The sequence below is a fragment of the Lissotriton vulgaris genome, chromosome 10, assembly GCF_964263255.1.
Source record: "Lissotriton vulgaris chromosome 10, aLisVul1.2, whole genome shotgun sequence".
In the NCBI taxonomy this organism is placed as follows: Eukaryota; Metazoa; Chordata; class Amphibia; order Caudata; family Salamandridae; genus Lissotriton; species Lissotriton vulgaris.
In genome coordinates, this window is record NC_141698.1 from 259,064,645 (window position 1) to 259,086,269 (window position 21,625).

Here is a 21,625-nt window from a genome sequence, read left to right on the forward strand (position 1 = left end):
ACTATGTATTAAGGGTAAAGTGGCCGCTTCTATGACATACCTAAAGCTGCTGGTTGAGAAGCTTGCAATGGACCCAGCCTCCCTTCCCCTCCCTTCTGAAAAAGGGTGGGTGAGAGAAGGAGGAGAGAAGAGCTGCAGAGTGAAGCTGCTGGCAGACTCTGAACTTGAAACCTAGAGGTAGGGGCCAGAGGAGCGAGCAGCCCAGAGTAGAAAGGGAGACAAGGACACTTCTTTTCAAGAAATGAAATGCACTGTTCATGCCCTATTGACAAACTTCCATGGCATGAATAGTGGTGAGGCTTGCAAACCGGAGCAGTTTCCCTCCTCCCTATGCAAAGGGAGGGGTTGAATAAGGAGAATGGAATGCAGAGGGAGGAGAGAACAGCCAGGGCCTGTAACCCAGTGACCCATGACGAGAGAGGTAAGCCATATGGCGCCTCTGCTAGTAAGCGTGTGCCCGCGCACATGCACGCAAGCTCTAGGCCACAGTGGTAGCATTTTCTGAAGCCCTTACTAAAGGTCTTGCCAGAGCACAGCACATGCGCTGCTCTAGGCTCAACCTAAAAAGGGAATTACATGGCAGCAGTAGACTTAAATGATGCCCAATTGTACATTCCAATTGATGCAAGGCACAAGAAATATCCAAAATTTGTGATGAACAAGCGTTATTGTCCGTTCACAGTGCTGGTGTTTAGAAAAAAAATCAGCACTAAGAGTGTTTACAAAGTGTCCGGCAGCAGTAGCAGCACACTTGAGAATAAGGGGTATCAATGTCTATCCTTACCTAGACGATTTACTAATAAGAGTAAACTCATACAACAAGTGCGAGGAAGATATTCAAAAGGTAATGAGGACCTTTTACACACTGGTTTTCTCGATGACTATGGAGAGGTTCCCTCCAGAACCACAACAGAAAATCTACTTGGTAACTAGAAACAATTCAATACAGGGGAAAGTATTTCCCAATTAAAAGAGAACATAATCTCTATCGACAGAAACTCACCTTTACCTGAAGGGCCAAGTTCTGACCGGGAGGATTGTAGGTAAATTCTTAGGGGATATGGCACCATGCATCCCTTCAATCCCGTCCCATATGCCAAACTTAACATGAGACCAATACAGAAATGGATACATAACCAATGGTCACAAGCAACAGAGAGTTGAGAAGATCTAATGGTTGTCACACAAAAAGTACAGGAAGAACTAGTGTGGTGGAGTGTATCACATCTAACAAAGGGCATTACATTTGCACTGCCAACTCCAACAGTGAAGATCACAAACGCCTCGCATATGGGCTGGGGCTCTCACATCGGCCCACTCAAAGTACGTGGAAGGAACAGGATGCAGTGTAACACATCAACATCCTGGAATTAAACACCTCTTTTGTAGCCTTGAAAGCTTTCCAAAGAGCTTAGGCAAGAAAATATTGATTCAAACATACAATGCAACAACAATGTTTTACATCAACATACAGGGAGGGACTGAGTCCCTACCTGTATCAAAGCTAGCCCAAGAACTCTGGAGATGGGCAATACAGAGGAAGATGGAAATCCAAACAATCCATCTATCAGGAAAGGACAATGTTGAGGCAGACAGACTGAGCATACAAGCCTCACGCTGCCACAAATTTGAACCGAACCCAGAAGGTAGTCTAAAGAATCGTTTGGAAATGGTAACCCCATTGTGAGATCTGTTTGCTACATCTTGGACGCAAAATATCAAAGCTTTGCTTATAGACAACGATACCACCTTTCTGTGGGGAATGCAGGTCAATAGACTGATCAGGGATGTTTGCGTATGCTTTTTCCCCAATTCCTCTGTCACACAGAGAGATCAGCCAATGCAGAATGAGCAGAATAACACTAACGTTAATTGCCCCACAGTGGGTGAGACCAACATGGTTCTCAGAGCTAATGGAACTAGCTCATTGGAACTTCCAAAAATTAACAGGATATGTTGACATTGGAAAAACAAAGGGTACTACACCTTCAACTAGAGGTTTTTATCCTAGCAGCATGGCGCATGAGGACTTACAGTTCAGACATCTAAAGCTGCCAGAAAGCGCAATGGCTGTTCTAAGAGAAGCAAGAAAGCCCACAACAAGAAAGAGTTACATGGCAAAGTGCAAGAGCTACAATGGTGTATTAAGAAGGGACTAGTAGGGAACAAGACTGTGTTAAAATATTTTTTATATTCCTACTAGAGGAAAAACTAACATGCATTTTTAATGGTTAATTTAGCAGCAATAGTTGCTTACACAAAGGCCATATTTGGAGACGTTATTTCGCATCACCAGTAATAAAGAGGTTCTTGGAAGGAGACAAATATTAGCACCACCTAGGAAGGCCGTTTTCTCCATGCAGCCTACATTGAGAAAACGGGCGAGTTTGCATGACTGATTTGGTCGGACCTGGGGCCGTCCAGTCAGCACCCACAACATTGGGCTAGCCACTCCTCCCCGACTGCCCTCCCCCAACCAAACCCTCCTTTTGCTTTCTCGCCGTGCAAGAAGCAGAAACTTAAAATTGTATTTATACCATTTTTATGTTTCTGCTTCAAACACAGCGAGAAAGCAGTGGGGCGACGCTCCTCCACCCACATGGAGCCGCCGCCCCTGCTTGTGAGGTCTAACCAGTTCCCCATAGTGCTGCATCCGCAGGGGTGGAGTGCTGCTAGAGAAGATGGGCATACAGAGAAGAGGTGGTATCTCCCTGGCGGCCGAGATATTTATCCATGTGCTGGTAGGTGAGCTAATCCTTTGAACAAAACCTACTCATCCCATCTCAAGGATATTCTATTGTTAGGGAAAGAGAGCAGCTTTTTTTGTAGAAACTGAAACAAATAGAGGACCATGGAGTATTATAATCACCAGAAACAGAAAGAGGGCTCTGCTCTCACCCCGGAAATAAGAAGAAACCTATTTGAAAGAGATAGAAAGGAAGGCCTTGGACATTCAGGGTTACCGGAATTAAAAAGAAGAGGGATTAGAGAGATAGAGATATCTAAGAAATGATGAAAGATTTGAGAGCATTACAGAAAATAAAGAGTATTGGGTGTTTCAGTCAATGAACATCAACACTTAGGGGCCTATTATAATTTTTTGGCTAGGTGATGCAAATCACAGGCCACCCCCGCCAAAGGTCATTCTGCATGCCAGATTACTACTTTTCAGTAGCCTAGCAGGCAGGCGGCATAGCGGTGCCTCTTTTAAAGGTGGCGTTGCCATTAAAAACTGCAACGCAATGGGATCACACCTCAAGTGTTCTGCACGGCATGGACTCAAAGTCCATGCGTGTGCAGGAACCTATGTGCATGCACATAGGGGGGCACATGTTATGCCTCCCCTCTGTACACGTACATGGGGTTGAGGCACGGGTGCCCCGTAGGCCCCTCTTTGAATCCTCTCCACCATGGTTATCATTGCAGTGCAACCCCCATGAAAACCCTGGCTGAGATTAAATTTAATATGCTTGGCTGGACCGTAGCAGTCCCTTACGTTTTTGTGTTGGTATTATCCATACAAAACAAATGTTTTTTTAAGCAGCTTATACTTCCCCAGTGTATCATACAGTTGCTCAGTGTGTATTTATTGTATTGTTGGTTCGGGTAGGACATCTTTTACCTTTTTCTATTGCTGCGTTGAGATGCAGAGGTTTTCTGCCGGGTCAATTGTTGTTTGTGGAAAAAGGTTTCCAAACATTGCCGTGTCTTGGATTCTGTTGCTTGCTGAGTTTTTCGAATGCTCTTTTCGCAGTAAAATTTCCTCGTCCTCTGTTAGTTACAGGGTGCTTTCTCCGGCAGAAAACCACTGCATCTCAATGCAGCAATGGAAAACGGTAAAATATGTCCTAACCGAACCAAATTCAGCCCTGAAGAAGACCTTCCTATAAATATAGTGTTTTGGTCCCACCATATACGGTCGAAACACGTCGGCTTATATAGAGGCTCAGAGCAAACCAGGACAATAAGACACTGATTCTTTCAGCCATTTGAGTTTTAGCAGTCTTGCTCATGTATGAAGTTTAAAAATTGTCTCTGACCTCTTGCAGGATCATGCAAACAGATAGTGCTGAGGACTAAGGGGAATAAGGTCCCAGTACCACATAAAAAAGTAGGACACGAAGAGAACAAGGACCATATAAAGCATTGGTTCGAGGCATGTGGGCTGCTGAATTCATATCTGTGCATAGATCGCAACCTAGTGTTGGGTCCAGATGATTGCACATTGTTGTCCTGGAAGAGTCTTCGAAGTATCACGAGATAGGTGGCTCCTCCCCTGGACTACAGTGCGCATGGGCATCGCCTCCATCCCCAGATTGTTTTTTTCCGCCATTGGGTTCGGATGTGTTTCGGTTCCCTCTGTCGGAACCGATAGTTGTTCAACTTCTACTCGAGACCAAAAGGTCTTTAGGCTGGGCGTCGGTATAGTTGCGTACGGGTTTCTTTCTGACTCTCAGCTCCGATCTCTTGCTGCCCTTCCACGTGCTTTCGGCGCGGTCGGGCCTATACTACACTCTTGCTATGGAGCGAACTCCGTTTAAGAAGTGCCCGTTGTGTCACTCTAAATACTCACACCTCGACGTGCACCCGGTGTGCAATACCTGCTTGTCGCCGGATCACCGCGAGGACACCTGCATGGCGTGTTCGAAATTCCGGAGCAAGAAGACTTTAAAGATTCGTCGGGCCAATAGGCTCCAGGCTAGGTTATCGGCCACGGCGCCCCCGCCAGACGACATTTTCCAAGAATATGTCGAGGGAGAAGACGACGTGCAAGGTTCGGACTCTAATCCCGCATCCGAGGGAGAGGCCTACGACGCGGGTGAGGAGAACTTTGGCGAAGTCACCGACGAGGTAGGGGACGACGATCAGGCTTTCGCCACGATGGGAGATAGCTCGGAGGAAGAGCATCCCCAACCTGACTCAGGGGTTGTTCCCCTTCATACGACCCAGGTCGAGGGATCGCCTTCGGGCCTTACCCAAGATCTAACTATGAGTCCTACGTCCCCGCCTCCGGGCCCGGTCACGGACATTCATGAACCATCACTTACGTCGAAGAAAACGAAAGTGAAGCCAACTGGTCACGCATCCTCGGATGCGAAACCGAAAGTGAAAGTGGCGCTGGTGAAGAAGGTTCTGGAGGTGTCAACTTCCAAGAAAACCAAAATGGCCGACTTGAAGAGCCACGCCAAAATGGCCGACCCGAAGCCCTCGGGGTCGGCGCCGAAGGCGAAGTCCTCCGACGCGGCTGCGTCGGCGCCGAAAGGGGTCACGGACCCGAAGACTGCTCCAAAGAAGCGTCAGGGCGACGACGCGCATAGGCATGGGGCGTCGGCCCCGAAGAAGGTGCCTGCCGGCGAACAGGCTCTCGACGATGTGGGGTCGCTCGAACCGGCCCAGCCCTCTCCGGCCTGGACAAAGAAGGTAGCGGAATCCTTGCAGCGGATTCGAAAGGCCAGTGTGGTTCCCGCTCAGGACACCAGTACGCCTAAGCTGACGCCTAAGCCTGCGAGGGAGCAAACGCCTATCCGTTTCACCCTACCGCCCAAGTCGGCGCCGAAGGCCTTCGCGCCGAAACAGGGCGGACCCTCGAGGGAGGCATTGACGCCGAAGGCTGCCTTGGCGGTGTCGAAGCTTCGTCTCCAGCCGCTTGCGGAAGAGGAACGTCGTGCGGTAATCATCGACGCCAACACCGGAAAACTGTCGCTCCTCAAACGGAAGATCACGACGGAGCCGGCGTTGGAACCCTTTAAGATCCCTCTCAAAAACAAAAGGGACTCCGAGGACTCTTCGGCTTTGGTGGAACCTGTGTCCCCACAAACCCTAGGACACTCGCCGACGCATTCCGCCGCAGCCGATGCGGACGAGGAAGGTGACGAGTACAACTATCCGGCGTACTCGGATCCGGAGGAGGAGCACGTACCGTGGTCCGCCGGAGGCGACCCGGAGGACCCGCAGTCGGGTCAGGACACTCAACTTTTCGCGGCCAAGACGTCCCCGACTGAGGACTCGGCGGCCTTCAATGCTCTGATAGAGAGAGCTGCTGCTAACCACGACGTCGAGCTGCACTCGGACCCCGTGGATGTGGACTTCTTGTTCGACACCTTCTCGGTAGCCGAAAAGTCTGTCAAAACGCTACCGATGCTTAAGGGGGTGCTTAAACATGCAACGGAGGTTTTCAAGGAGCCCACCCGAGCGCGTGTGGTCAACCCTCGCATCGACAGGAAATATAAGGCAGCGCCCACGGATCCTACATATATCAAGGGACACTTGCCATTGGACTCCTTGGTTGTTTCCAACGCTCGGAAGAGGGCGAACTCTCAAACTACTGGTGACGCTCCTCCCCCAGACAAAGAGTCCAAGATCTTTGAGGCCTCAGGCAAACGAATTGCTGCACAGGCAGCTAATATCTGGAGAATATCTAACACCCAAGCCTTACTTGCACGTTATGATAGGGCCCATTATGACACATTAGAGGCCATACTGCAACACTTGCCTGACCAATACAAGGAGGCGGGAGAGATGCTCATTCAGGAGGGTAAACTCATTACGAATGCATCCATCAAATGTGCACTGGATGTGGCAGACACAGCCTCCAGGGCTATCAATACCAGTGTGCTGCTTCGACGCCATGCCTGGCTTAGAATTTCGGGGTTCAAACCCGACATCCAAACTACGATCCTCAATCAAACAGTGAATCCTGACCACCTGTTTGGCCCTGAGGTGGATCCACACTGGAGAAAATGAAAAAAGATACGGAAACTGCCAAGTCTATGGGGGCTTTACAAAGTCAGCAGTTTCGGAGTGGTTCCTTTCGCCGCTCAAACTCCAGAGGCACCTCAGGGGGACAGGCATCCCAGTCAACCCAATATTACAAGAGTAACACCCAAGCCTCGTATAACAACAAGGGTCGAGGTGGTTACAGAGGCAATAATGTCAAGGGCAGGGGACGTGGAAACAATAGCTCCAGGTCCACCACCACCAACAAACAGTGACGTCTTGTCACTGCCCCCCGACCATGCAACACCGGTCGGGGGGAGACTCCAGCAGTTCCTGCCGGCGTGGAAGTCCATCACCACGGACAGGTGGGTGAGGTCTATTATCCAGTACGGGTACTGTCTAGAGCTTACGTCCATTCCACCGGACATACCCCCAAGAAGCCGTCCTATGTCAGGCGAGCACTTGACCTTGTTGCAGCAAGAAGTTCTAGTCATGCTGCAAAAAGGGGCGATAGAGCTCGTTCCATTGCAAGAGCGGGGAACAGGGGTTTACTCCCTGTATTTTCTGATTCCCAAGAAGGACGGATCCCTCAGGCCGATCCTGGACCTCAGGCCCCTGAACTGGTACATCCTCTCGGAGCACTTCCATATGCTCACGTTGCAGCAGGTGCTTCCCCTGCTTCAACAGGGGGACTTCCTGGCTACGCTGGATCTGAAAGATGCCTATTTTCATATCCCCATGCATCCTTCCCACAGGAAGTATCTCAGATTCACGATCTTAGACCAGCATTACCAGTTCAAGGTTCTGCCGTTCGGGGTCACCACGGCACCGAGAGTGTTTACCAAGTGCCTAGCGACTGTGGCAGCGCATCTCCGTCGCCAGCACGTCCACGTCTTTCCCTACTTGGACGACTGGCTCATTCAAGCAAGGACAGAACAGCAGTGCGTCGACCACGTGTCACGCACCATTCATCTCCTGCACGATCTGGGATTCTCTCTGAACTACCCAAAGTCCCATCTCCAGCCCGCCCACGTGCGACAGTACCTGGGCGCGACAATCAACACTCTGGCAGCCACAGCGCAGCCAAATTCAGTGAGAATCGCCAGTATCCAGGCGCTGATCCAGCGATTCAGACCCCAACACTCGCTTCCAGCGAAGGTGTTCATGCAGTTGATAGGCATGATGGCCTCCTGCATCTCCATTGTCCCGCACGCGAGACTACATATGCGTCCGCTTCAGGAGTGCCTTGCACGTCAGTGGACTCAGGCTCATGGGCAACTGACAGACCTAGTGTTGGTGAGCGGTCGGGCATACAACTCTCTGCATTGGTGGAATCCACACAACCTTTGCAAGGGCCGACCATTCCAAGAGCCTGCCCCACAGATTATCCTGACGACGGACGCCTCTCTCCAGGGATGGGGAGCGCATGTACTCCATTACACTGTGCAGGGACTATGGACACTACAGCAAAGGAAGTTGCACATCAATGTGTTGGAACTGATGGCAATCTTCATGGCCTTGAAGGCGTTCAAAGTACATCTGTGCAACAAAGTCGTGTTGATCCGGACGGACAACATGACAGCCATGTACTACATCCAGAAGCAGGGAGGCACGCACTCTCCACATCTGTCTCATCTGGCTCAGAGCATGTGGAAGTGGGCCATTCAGGGGAACATCTTCCTCATGGCAGAGCATCTCCCGGGCAAGGACAATCAAATGGCGGATCTGCTCAGCAGGCACAGCCATCAGATGCACGAGTGGGAGATACATCCATCAGTACTCCAACCGTACTTCCAAAGGTGGGGTCATCCAGAGATAGACCTGTTCGCCACAAAGGAGAACGCAAAATGCCAAAGCTTCGCCGCCAGGTTCCCACACCCGCAATCACAGGGCAATGCGATGTGGATGAACTGGTCAGGCAAATTTGCGTACGCTTTTCCCCCAGCACCTCTGATACCGCTGGTAGCACGCAAGCTCAGGCAGCACTCGATGACTCTCATCCTGGTTGCTCCAACGTGGGCTCGCCAACCGTGGTACACCCCGTTTCTGGAACTCTCCGTGGTACCGCATCAAAGGCTTCATCTCACTCCCAGCCTTCTGACGCAGAGCCATGGCGACATTCAGCACCCAGATCCGCAACAGCTCAACCTGGCGATCTGGCTCCTGAAGTCCTAGAGTTTGGCTACCTTAATCTACCTCCCGATTGCATGAACATCATTCGGGAGGCAAGGAAGCCCACTACTAGAGCTTGTTATGCGGCTAAATGGAAGAGGTTTGTCATCTACTGTGTTAACCACGATATTGACCCGCTAGATGCTTCCATTCAAAACATCATTTGTTACCTGTTCCACCTGTACCAATGCAATCTGGCATACTCTTCCATCCGCATTCACCTGTCTGCTATGGCAGCATACCTCCAGAATAGGCAGCACCTGTCACTCTTTAAGGTCCCTGCTATCAAGGCCTTTCTGGAAGGACTCAAAAGGGTCATTCCACCAAGGACCCCACCAGCTCCAGAATGGAACCTCAATGTGGTTCTTACGAGGCTGATGGGTCCTCCCTTTGAGCCACTGCACTCTTGTGAGCTTCAGTTTCTGACTTGGAAGGTTGCGTTCTTAGTAGCAATTACATCGCTACGGAGGGTTAGGGAGCTGCAGGCGCTCACCATCCAAGAACCTTACTTCCAGGTACATGCTAACAGGGTGGTGCTCCGCACTAACCCTAAATTCCTACCCAAAGTGGTATCCCAATTCCACTTAAACCAGACAATTGAATTGCCGGTGTTTTTCCAAAACCCAGAGACACTGGCGGAGCGCATGCTCCACACCCTTGATGTTAAGAGGGCCTTGATGTATTATGTAGACAGGACAAAAGATTTTCGCAAAACCAAGCAGCTTTTTGTTGCTTTTGCCACACACCACAAGGGAAACGCTATCTCAAAGGCAGGGATTGCTAGGTGGATAGTAAAGTGCATTCAGATCTGTTACGCTAAAGCTAAGCGCACCCTCACTATCCCACCGAGGGCCCACTCCACCAGGAAGTTGGGGGCCTCTATGGCTTTCCTAGGTAACATTCCCTTAGAAGATATCTGTAGAGCAGCCACATGGTCTACCACACATACTTTCACTAAGCACTACTGTGTAGACGTGCATTCCAAACAGCAGGCAGCTGTTGGTCAGGCTGTTCTAAAAACACTTTTTCAGACCGCTGCAGCTGGCACGGGCGGCCGCCGATAATGGAGGGACTGCTATGTATTCTATGCACAGATATGAATTCAGCAGCCCACATGCCTCGAACTGCAAATGCTACTTACCAGTATGCATCTGTTCTTGGCATGTAGGGCTGCTGACATTCATATCACCCACCCTCCTCCCCGGCGCCTGTAGCAGCTGCAGTATTCATTCATATATTTACATATGCTCATAGCATGGTCATCACTCACATTCTTCACTCCATCTCTGCCAATGGCTAAAAACAATCTGGGGATGGAGGCGATGCCCATGCGCACTGTAGTCCAGGGGAGGAGCCACCTATCTCGTGATACTTCGAAGACTCTTCCAGGACAACAATGTGCAATCATCCGGACCCAACACTAGGTGGCGATCTATGCACAGATATGAATGTCAGCAGCCCTACATGCCAAGAACAGATGCATACTGGTAAGTAGCATTTGCAATATTACCCCAGTGTGTGAGGTGAAAAAATGTACTCCAGTGTGTGAATCAAATGAAATATCACATATATAATATACAGTAATACATGAGCTTATTTATGTGTAAGAAGTTGGAGTTTGTCTAGTTATTCATATATTGTGTATATGTGTTGTATATACATGTTTATGTTTTTGGGAAAATATTGATGAGATGTTGTAATGTATCCGGTGAAGGGATTCTTAAATGAAAATACGTTTTGAAAAAATTAAAAATGGAAGCCAAGAGTCAATAAAAAAGACTATTGTGGCATAAGATGTAATGTGATTAACGGTGTCAGAGGTACCTTGTTTGTTGAAATGTTCCTTAAAAGATTGAGCATTTTGCTATTATTGTTTGAAGATTGGGCCCAGAACTTGTTGTTTGTTTTTTTTGGTCTGCATGTGCTTATAATCATACTTTCCACTGCGGCTAATGGACAGTATAGATTTGTAGGTTTTGCAAAGAAAAAGCTGTTGTCACAGTTCCCGACCTTGCTCAAAAGTGAAAAGGTCCACTGGATCGCTTCGCTCATGGAACACTTCAGGCTGTATGTACCCATGTTTCATGATAAAAATGGAAGTGCAAGTCTAGGCATAAAAGTAGCAGGATTGTTCATCACTTCTTGAGTATACAGCAGTATTAAAGATGCATGATGGTTGGCTAAAGCTCCTATTCAAGGTACACAAACACACATTTGTCTTTTCAAAATAGCTGCAATAAAATTCTATAGAACAGTGCGTACCTGCTAGAACCATTTCAGAAGAAGGGAGCATTGCGGAATAATATTTGCAGGAATAAGGAGTGCAATTAAAAATTGTCCTAGTGCTCTTTTTTTCTAATCTGAAGTTCTGTAATCATTCTTGCCATTTGGAGTTTGTGATGCCATTTACCACATGGCAGCAAGGCGTTACCACCTTAAAAAATAAGTTAGTGATCCTGCTCAAGCACTTAACCAGTGTTGCTAATGTGCAGTTATTTAAACTCTGTAGACAATAATTTTGTTTATTTACCTAGAAGAAGTAAAAGCGAGCGAATTGATGGTTAAAGGAGAAACGGCTTACCTGAGATAGAATTTAACTTAAAGTATTGGTCTTCCAAGATTAAACAAATATTGAGATCCCTTTTTTTTAAAGGAAGAAAAAAGCTTCATCAGTGCTTGCTCAAGTTTTCTTTTGGTAGTTTTTTTTACTAACTAGCACAGGAATGTATTTGCTTTTGGCTGTGTTCAGATGCCACCCACCATTTCCAAACATTTAATGTAAAATTCAAACTCAAATATACTGAAACCAGACTTGTGACAGTGGTACACAGAACTAACTCATATGCTTGTGTTGTTTGTCAATTGCACTTGTGTAGTGCTTCATATCCCAATGTAAATTGAAGCCTCAAGCAAATGGCACTGTGAAAGCAAACGTGGGACACAAATGGCACTCCAAAACGTTTGGCATGGCATCAAAACGCCAGTCTAAAAACATTGGCATAGCAGATAGTAGCATAATGGTGTTGTGAGAACGTGGACGCATATTATGTGACTGTGAAGCAATGTGTAATACTATCCTTCAATTGCATTTGTATAGTGCTTTGTTACTTAGCGCTAAAAACAAGCATGTCATACAAAAACAGTCTGAATAGAGAGCGTCGCCACCTAGACACTATTTTACCAGCCTAGTCTGCATTTGTATGTTCATGCCATTAAAACAGGTAGGATAAACCTTAAAATCCAGTATCTTTACCCTATTAAAATGTACACAGAATTGCAAATGAATGAAGGGACCATGTAAGAAGTATTTAAGAGCTTTCCAAATTATTTCGAAATTATTAGTTAGGCAAATATTGGATAATTGTCATGAATACTGTTGGAAATTACCCTACTTGACCATGATGTACCCCCATATGTTTACCTAAACATTTTCTGCTGTCTCTAGAACTCTGTATACTGAAACCCTGCTAACCAGGGGTAAAGTGCCTGTGCTGCTTCTTTCATTGTGATGAATTTGGAATACTCCTAACTCACATATTTATCTTAGCTTTAATTCCCTAGTATATGGTACAAAGAATTCCCAGGGCCTGAAAGTTAAAGGTCACCAGTGGGCTTCAGCTCGGATTGTGCCACCCACTGCATTGACAGTGCATAGATGACTTCAGACTTACCATTTGCCGGCCTCCACAAATCATAACAATGTTACCAGACCTGCAGGTCTAGTGACTTGAATAATCTGCTTGACCTAACTGTAATGTACTTGACACTTAAATTGGTTTCAAATTGTATGATGCTAGGCAAATATTTTATTTTACTGAGAAGCATTTTTTATCCTTCAACTGTGAGAGTTCAGCATTTCTGCTGAACAATTAAACTCCTGAGTTTGATTTAATAGACTAAACGTTTCTCCATGTATAATGATAATCTAGTCTACATGTAGGGTACTCATGACTTCTGACTTGCCTCTTAGGTCACTAATCCATTGGCATTGGGGCGGGGCAGGAATGTTTCTCATTTCATGTTTAGAAACTCACCTGTATTAAGTATATCACTAAAGCATGATGTGATAGTGCACTGTAATTTACAAACAACACATTTTCCATTGAAATAGTCACATACTTTCCCACTATTTACTGATAAAACTATATAGTGTATTGGGTTTTCACCCGAAAAATAGAGGAAGCTAAAAACTCGAGCAGAGAACTTTTCACCATAGTAAACAAATTAACAAAAAATGACAACTCTGCGTCTGCTGAAATCAGCACAGAGTTTTGCAATGTCTTGGACCAGTTCTTCGTAGACAAAGTAGGTAGTGTTTATGAGTCCTTCAAAAGTACAGCTAATCGTGCATGCAAACAACCAAACAGTGAAAGGAATGTCCTCCACATATCACCGACAATCAGACACTCCTTCCAATTTCACCCTCCTTCCACCGACCAGATTCTTCAGGTTGTTAGTATACAAAGTCAGGAGGCACTTCCGATCCATGTCCACCTAAGGTAATGCACCTTTTCCCCAAACTATTGAGTGAGCAATTAGCACTGCTTTTCAAAGAAATAATTAAAACTAACCACTTCCCTGAGACTTGGAAAACAGCATCAGTACTGCCACTTTTAAAGAAACCCACTCTAGACCCACAAGAACCGGGCAATTATAGACCCATAGCAAGAATACCCTTTCCGGCCAAAGTTTTGGAGAAACTATTGAACAGGCAGCTGTCCCAATTTCTCAAAAAGACCAATACGCTAGACCACTCACAATTCAGCTTTCGAGAAGGGCATGGAACTGAAATAGCCCTATTGATGGCCACAGAGGAACTTGGGTATGTACTGGATGCCGGAGGAAAGGCTTCCTTGATTCCATTAGATCTCTCGGCGGCCTTTGACATGGTAAACCACGATATCCTACTCTGTCGCCTCAGAGATGCAGGGGTGCATGAGTCAGCTCAAACTCTAATAGCCTCCTACCTATCAAACAGGACGTTCACGGTGGAGCAGGGAGAGGCAAAATCCAAACCTTTCAGTTCCCCGTGCAGTGTTCCCCAGGGGTCGTCACTAAGTCCCATTCTATTCAACTTATATGTGGCACCCCTGGCGGCAATAACAAGGGATTACGGCTTTACCCCAGTCTCTTACGCCGACGGCACACAAATCGTGGTGTCTATTACTAATCACATTAAAGGGACGGCCGAGAAATTCAAAACATGCATGGAACACATTTTCCAGTGGATGTAGGGCAACTGCTTGAAACTAAATGGAAATAAAAGTGAAGTAATGCTGATGGGGACAGACATGCAAACCTGGTCTCAGGAATGGTGGCCGGACAGCTTGGGCCAACGTCTCTCCCCAGTTAACAAAGTCAGAAATCTGGGGGGAGTCCTGGACGATAAGCTCACATATGAGGCACAAACGAACAAGTTGGCCTCTTCCATCTGGTACATTCTTAAAACAATCATAAAACTCTTACCATTCATTCCCCAAGATTCGCGCAAGACAGTGGTTACAGCACTGGCGCTGTCTAGGTTGGACTTTAAAAACGCGCTATATGCGGGGATTCAGGCCAAGCAGCTAACAACATTACAACGTCTACAAAATGCAGCAGCCAGGCTGGTGCTAGAGATTCCAAAGTTTGACCCAGTAGCGCACAGATTGAGAGGTCTTCACTGGCTGCCAATTGGTAAAAGAGTTAAATTCAAATCCCTGTGTCTGACATATAAAGCCCTTCATAGAACTGGTTGTCCGTTTCTGAAAAGTCATTTGAAATGGTACGAGCCCTCCAGATCCAGCCATCAAAAAATGATTCAGGTGCCTAGATTTAATCAGGTTTGGTGGGGTGGGAGAACTTTCAGACTGCATGCAGCCAGGATTTGGAACTTGCTCCCAATTAAAAACAGCCCCTCCTTGCTCTTTTTTTAGAAAAGAGATAACAATTTGGTTGTTCTCTGCAAGTTTTTAACGCCAAATAGAAGCTAACTGGTCTACTATGTCACATAGCGCCTAGACGCCCATGGGCAATTGCACGCTTTATAAATCTTAAAATCAAACCAATTCAGTAAAAATATCATTAGCACATCACCAAATAAAGTGTTCTGATTTGTTTTCATCCAATTAAAATCTGTTTTTCTTCAGAGTTACAAATATGCGCTTTCATAACCACTGAAATTATATTTTGAAACATTTACACAAGGTATTTAAATGTTGAGTGTTTAAAAAAAAAAGTGACATTCTACAGCCCTTCATTTCAAACTCTTTGTACAGCACGATTGACAGTTCACCTGACAAAATCCTCTAAAAAGTAAACACCAACCTCCAGGATAAAATAAGCAGCTACTGTAAGAGGGCATAAGCTGACAATTGACCTCTGTCTGTGCAGAGCAGATGTGACAATTTAAAAACAAAATGTAAAAACCTCTTTATTTCTCATTTACCTGTTCTTTGTCAGCATGCCAGAAAGGACCAGTGGGCCCTAAAAATAGCTCACCCTCATAAAATCTGACTCGCCGTAGCAAGTGAGTGATTAGATTTCACGAAGCCGAATTTGTAGCCTGGCTGTGCTGTGTTATAACTGCAAATTCGACTTGTCAAAATAACGCCTTTAGATAGGCCTAAATCTTCCTTTTGGATTTTAATAATCCAGCCCTAAGTAGGCCTTACTACCCATAGGGTAGGGTGCATGCTATTTAAAATGAGAGCATGTAAAAGTTTAATGTTATACAGTGAAAAGCCCTAAAAGCGATTTTCTCTGTATCAGGGTTGGCTGTTCCATAGGAAAACTTTGGGATACAGAATTACATGTAATTTTGTTATCTACGGCTAAGAAACAACTACAAATTACATTCTTGGACATATTGAAATATTTATCACAAAACCAATTCACTGGTGAAATCGGATTTGTAAATAATATTTTGGAAAGGTATGTTTCCCTGCTTAAAGCCTCTGTAGGCCTATTTGCATGGGCTTCAGCTGTTTCCCGGCAGCTGAATAGCTCCCGTGTTTTTGTTTAAATTTAAATCTGTTTTGTTTAATTTTTCATTCACAAAGCAGACATTCACATTGTAATTGACATAATATTTCTGCTGCCTCTCCTGGGTATACATTACATCATTCACATTAGTATAGAGATGGTCTAAGCATATCAATAATATTGGATATGGTAGTTACTGATGTATACAAAGGCTCTGTTTATATACCTTGTTGACCTCTGCCACTAGTTGCGGTGATTTGACTTCCAGGTGCATACCATCTAGACATCCATGGTGTGGTTGCTGTGAGTTAACCTACTAACATGGGTGGTGGGTAATAATAAAGTGGGGTAAAGTAAAAGATGAAAGAGGTGGTGGCATATCTAACTGGAACAGTCCCTGATCCCTCCCTCTAGAGATTTGCTTGAATCTTAACTAACTGGATCGCATGAGTGTGCGCTGCTGAAACTATAGCGAGTGTTGCATGGATGTGCTCACTGGCAAGGGTCCCTAAATCGTGTCGGTTTCAGGGTCGGTGCGCCTCCTCTGGCTCACGCTCAGCGGCGTTATTGGGTATTAGCATGTCTGCCATGTTACTGTGTTCACTCTGCAAATTGCTCATGATTGCATCCCAGTTTGCTGCAATTGGGACCATACAGAGACCTAGTGTATCTTCCTGGTACAGTGCAATGCTTTATGCTTTAGCCAATATTTGCAGGGAGCGCCACCAGGCCAGCGTCTGAGGGGGTTTGGGGATTTCCATCTTTTAGTGATCAGCCATTTGGCTATTGCCATTCTCAGGTTAATAAAGCAGAAAGTCACCATTTTGATTTTTGTTTCTGGGCTAGAGATGCAGGATTCAGGTCTCCCATTCAGGAAGGAATGCAGCGAGACAGAGTGTCTGCTGCTGCATTCAATATCCCTGGAGGCACGGACAGCTCCACAACATATGTAGCAGGTCCACGTCTACAAGACAGCAGCGCGGGCAGGCGGCATCGATGCGTTCAAAATATTAATTGATTTTGGCTGGTTGAGATGCACTCTCTGTGTGAGGTAATATTGTATCAAACAAAAGCACACGTTCCCGGGAACGTATACAGGGCTTGCCAGCACAGAGGGCCATCGTTGTCTGTGAAAGGACGGCACAGGGCTCCTTCCCAGCACCATCTCAATGGGCAATAATGTTATTGTTCTATGCTATCTGAGGGAGCCTGTGACCACTTTGTGAGGTGCTCGCCCCGTCCTGTTACATGCATATATTGGATTGTTAGATGTGTTGGGGGATCACTGACCATGTCACCCCATTGGCTAGTCAGGGTTGTTAGAAGCGAGTGGTGCAGCAGAAATTGGCCTTGCCGTAACCCCCCATTGTTAAGATGTCCTCCTGATACAAGTCTCAAATGTCATGCATCCCAGTCACCCCCCCATTGGCATAGTTTGATTGTCATAGTGACCACGTGACCCCTAGGTGTGCCCTGCAATTGCAAAGCAGGCTCATATTGTTTCATTTTCCGGGTGATATGTAAGCACCTGCGATAACATTGTTCTGCTGTATTAAGCAGCAGAGGTGTTTGTGGCTTCGTCTTTGCACAGTGATGCAATAGATTGATGAGGGCATTAAGGGACCAGGGCAAGGAAGTGGTTGCCATGTCATGTAGGTGGCGGCCAGCCAGCCACCGGGCCACCCACTGCAGCTGTGCAGCAAGATAGTATTATTCCACGTTTGGCACTGCCAGGCCTCTCAGGTTGGTCGGCAGGTAGAGTTTTTTTTTTATAGTTACCCGGGTGTGGGAGCTCCACCAGAGGAAATCCCTGATGGTACTTTCAAGTGCGCGAAAGAAGGGTGGTAGGATATCAAGGGGTAAATTGCTAAAGTAATACATTTAAAGGAGCCATGGTAGGACCACCATTTTGATGAGAGCCATATGGCCTGTGACCAATAGCGGGAGTGTACCCTAGAAAGACATCTGAGAACGGATGGATGTCAATGCCCCACAGAGGTTGCCCTCCAGGAGGTCCGCATGTTGGCAATAGATCCTTATTTCTAGGTAACTGAAGTTGTCAACTCACCATTCTGTGTGGGCTCTGTTCAGCGCATACATCTGTTCCGGACACATACCAACAAAAGGATATAGGCATGATTTTGCTGTGTTCACTCTGTCCCGACAGGGTGGCAAAGCTCCTAAGGTGTGCGCCAGCAGGGGGGGAGACCAATCAGATGTCTTTGACATGTATAAGGAGGTCTTCCATATACAATGAAATTAAATGCCCACCATCCCCCAGTGTAATGCCCTAGTCCATGTCTCTTGCCCAAATAGGCTCCGCTAGTGGCTCTATAGCTAATGGGGATAATGGGCATCCCTGTAGGGTTCCCCATCCCACCTTAATTGGAGCAGAGATGTAAGGGCTGATCCAAACTCGTCCCTTCACTTCCCAATATAGTAGACTAATCATGCGAATGAAAGCCCCACCGAGCCCATAACTCAATTGCCCAGTAAATACTAATTACCATTCCGGGGAGTTGAAGGCTTTTTCCACATCTAATATTAAGAATTCCGAGTAGTGCCATCGACTTACCGAATACATGGGTACTCTGAAAAACCGCCTCGGGTTTAAGGAGATATTGCGGGCAGGTACAAACCCATTTTGATCAGCATGGGCCAGGGTTGGGATCATGGGCGCCAACTGATCGGCTAGTACTTTCGCCAGAATCTTACTGTCAGTATTTAATAGGGCCAATGGCTGATATGAACCTGGGGCAATTGAATCTCTTGTCAGGTTTTGGCAGCGAGACCAGGGTTGCTTCACGCAGTGACAAGGGGAGAAAAAACTCTTCCAAGGCTGTAGTGTATAGGGTGTGCAGTCCTGGATCCAGAGTCACAGCATAAGCCTTGTAATATTCAGTAGTTAGCCTGTCAAGTCCAGGATTTTTTCCTGTCTGCAGTGTTGCAATGGCTTCACAGACCTCAGCAAGGTCAATTGGTGCGTTAAGTGTCGCACGCTGCTCAGAAGTGATCTCAGGTAGTCGCACCGAGTCTAGGAAGGTATCCAAGTGTCCAGTCATGCTGAACGGTGGATTTGTATAGCGCTGCGTAATGTCGTGTCATCTCTGCATGCATTTCGTAGTGTGTGTATATTCTATGTCCTAAGCTGGTAAGTAGGACATACATAGGTTGGTGAGTCTGTTCCTGGCACAATAACCATGCCAACAACCGTCCTGCACTAGTCGATGTTGTGTGAATGCACGCGGAATGAGCGGTATACACTCAAAATGTCGAGTTTTTAATATCGATTTGCATTAATATCGATTAAAAAATATAGAATGGACACAATATCGACTGGACAGAATATAGACTACAAAAATATCGAATAGAATAGCATTTATATTGAATCAAAAATATAGAATCGACATAATATCGAATGGTCAGAATATATACAACAAAAATATAGAATGGTCAGAATATAGACAACAAATATATAGAATGGACATAATATCGAATGGACAGAATATAGACAACAAAAATATAGAATGGACACAATATAGACACAAAAATATAGAATGGACAGAATATAGACTACAAAAATATCGAATTTGAGGTAAGTAAGTTAATATCAATTTTTAAAGTGTTTTTTATGTTAGTATATGTTTGAAAAGTGTATATTTATTTTATTTATATTAATTATTTTTTTATGGTATTTATTTTTGCGTAATATCATTCTGTATCGGGTTGAGGTTTATAGGGGAATAGGGTGGGAAGTAATTTAATTATAGTTAATTAAATATGTTAATTTATTTATTGGTATTTGTTTTGAATTAATTAATTATTAATTGTTATTTAATTGAAATATAATTGGTAATAATTACTTGATTAATTGATAATTATGTTAATTTTAGTAATTTATTTTCTGTAGCGGGTTGTGGGTTTATAGCGGAATAGGGTGGGAAGTAATTTATTTATAATTAATTAAATATGTTTATTTATTGGTATTTATTTTGAATTAATTGTTAATTAATTATTAATTGGTAATTAATTTTGATTAATTGATAAATGTTAATTTTAGTAATTTATTTTCTGTTGTGGGTTTATAGGGGAATAGGGTGGGAAGTAATTTCATTATAATCAATTAAATATGTTAATTTATTTATTGGTATTTATTTTGAATTAATTGTTAATTAATTATTAATTGTTATTTAATTAAAATATAATTAGTAAATAATTTTAATTGATTAATTGATCAATATGTTAATTTTAGTAATTTATTTTCTGTGGCGGGTTGTGGGTTTATAGGGGAATAGGTTGAGAAGTTATTTAATTATAAATAATTAAATATGTTTATTTGTATTTATTTTGAATGAATTGTGAATTAATTATATATTGGTAATTAATTAAAATATAATGGGTAATTAATTTAATTAATTTATTAATAGATAATTATGTTAATTTTATGAATTTATTTTCTGTTGTGGGTTTATAGGGGAATAGGGTGTAATTTAATTGTAAGTAATTCAATTTTTAAATTCTTTTTTTATCTAATTTTTAATTTTTTAATTGTTAATTAATTTGTTAATTGATAAATAATTTGTATTAGTAGGTAATTATTTTTAATCATTTTTATTTGTATTTTTAATTGATAAATTAATATATAAAAGTGTTAATTATTTTAATTAATTTGTAATTGGTATTAATATTTATTTTATTTTTATTTATATATGAAGTATTTACTTTCCCTACTGTTGCACTCACTGGAGTGGGCATAGTAGTTTTTCCCCTCCTGCTATCCAACGCTTTCCCTACTGTTGCACTCACTGGAGTGGGAATAGTAATTTTTACCCCTACGCTTTCCAACACTTTCCCTACTGTTGCACTCTTTGGAGTGGGAATAGTAATTTGTACCCCTATGCTATCCTACGCTTTCCCTACTGTTGCACTCTCTGGAGTGGGAATAGTAATTTTTATCTCTACGCTATCCAACGCTTTCCCTACGGTTGCACTCTCTGGATTGGGAATAGTAATTTTTACCTTCCTGGTATCTAATGCTTTCCCTACTGTTGCACTCACTGGAGTGGGAATAGTAAATTTTATGCCTACGCTATCCAACGTTTTCCCTACTGTTGCACTCACTAGAGTTGGAATAGTAATTTTTACCCCTAAGCTATCCAACGCTTTCCCTATTGTTGCACAGTGCTGGAGTGGGAATAGTAATGTTTACCCTCCCGCTATCCAACGCTTTCTCTACTGTTGCACTCACTGGAGTGGGAATAGTAATTTTTACCCCTGCGCTATCCAACGCTTTCCCTACTGTTGCACTCTCTGAAGTGGGAATAGTAATTTTTACCCCTACGCTATCCAACGCTTTCCTTACTGTTGCACTCTCTGGAGTGGAAATAGTAATTTTTACCCTCCCGCCATCCAATGCTTTCCCTACTGTTGCACTCACTGGAGTGGGAATAGTAATTTTTACTGCTACGCTATCTAATGTTTTTTCTACTGTTGCACTCACTGGAGTGGTAATAGTAAGTTAACCCTCTCGCTATCCTATGATAAATATATTGTATATTTTTTAATAATACTATGTGTATATATATATATATATATATATATATATATATATATATATATATATATGCATAAAAAACGGCGTTCCTCACGAGCACTCAGGCGCAAGACGAACAGAGCACAATCCACTCGTAAATCCAAAAGTTGATTTATTCCTTCATAAATCTACGTGACTCGTTTCGCACTCCACAGAGTGCTTGATCACACAAATTGCACC

The 21,625-nt window shown here is 44.4% G+C and overlaps 1 protein-coding gene across 1 annotated transcript in view; it reads left to right on the top strand.

Annotated features, from left to right (window-relative positions):
* Positions 1-21,625, top strand: part of LOC147685071 (uncharacterized) — a 98,708-nt gene that overhangs the window by 45,270 nt on the left and 31,813 nt on the right. The gene's annotated exons all lie outside the window — the stretch shown is intronic.